At 28.8% G+C, this 344-nt stretch overlaps 1 protein-coding gene across 1 annotated transcript in view; it reads right to left on the reverse strand.

The window, feature by feature from the left end:
* Positions 1 to 159: 159 nt before the first annotated feature.
* The window catches only part of LOC119590577 (major facilitator superfamily domain-containing protein 6-like), a gene marked incomplete in the record, with an annotated part of 16,369 nt that continues 16,184 nt past the window's right edge, over positions 160 to 344 (reverse strand). Inside the window, 1 exon segment of the mRNA XM_037939251.1 lies at positions 160 to 344.

Here is a 344-nt window from a genome sequence, read left to right on the forward strand (position 1 = left end):
ATGCGCATGTGTACTGTATGTGAGTGTGTACATCTTCCCAACTATTATATCTGTGCATTATAGTATGTTGTATACATCTGTGACATCCGTGTAAGTTGTCGAAAGTAAATAATACTTTGCTTGTCAACTTGTCAAATATGGAAAAAAATAATCAATTAATACAAGTGAATAAAAATATTTATTAAATCCTCCATAATATTACCATTTTGCTTTGAATTTTACAAAAAGAGACTGAAAAAGCAACACTACTTTAAAATAAATTAGCATTAATACGTAGTGCAGATTTTTCCTTTACCTCATTCAAGCTATTATATCGCAAATCTTATACAAAGAAACTGATAGCA

This window comes from Penaeus monodon, chromosome 27 (assembly GCF_015228065.2).
Source record: "Penaeus monodon isolate SGIC_2016 chromosome 27, NSTDA_Pmon_1, whole genome shotgun sequence".
Classification (NCBI taxonomy): Eukaryota; Metazoa; Arthropoda; class Malacostraca; order Decapoda; family Penaeidae; genus Penaeus; species Penaeus monodon.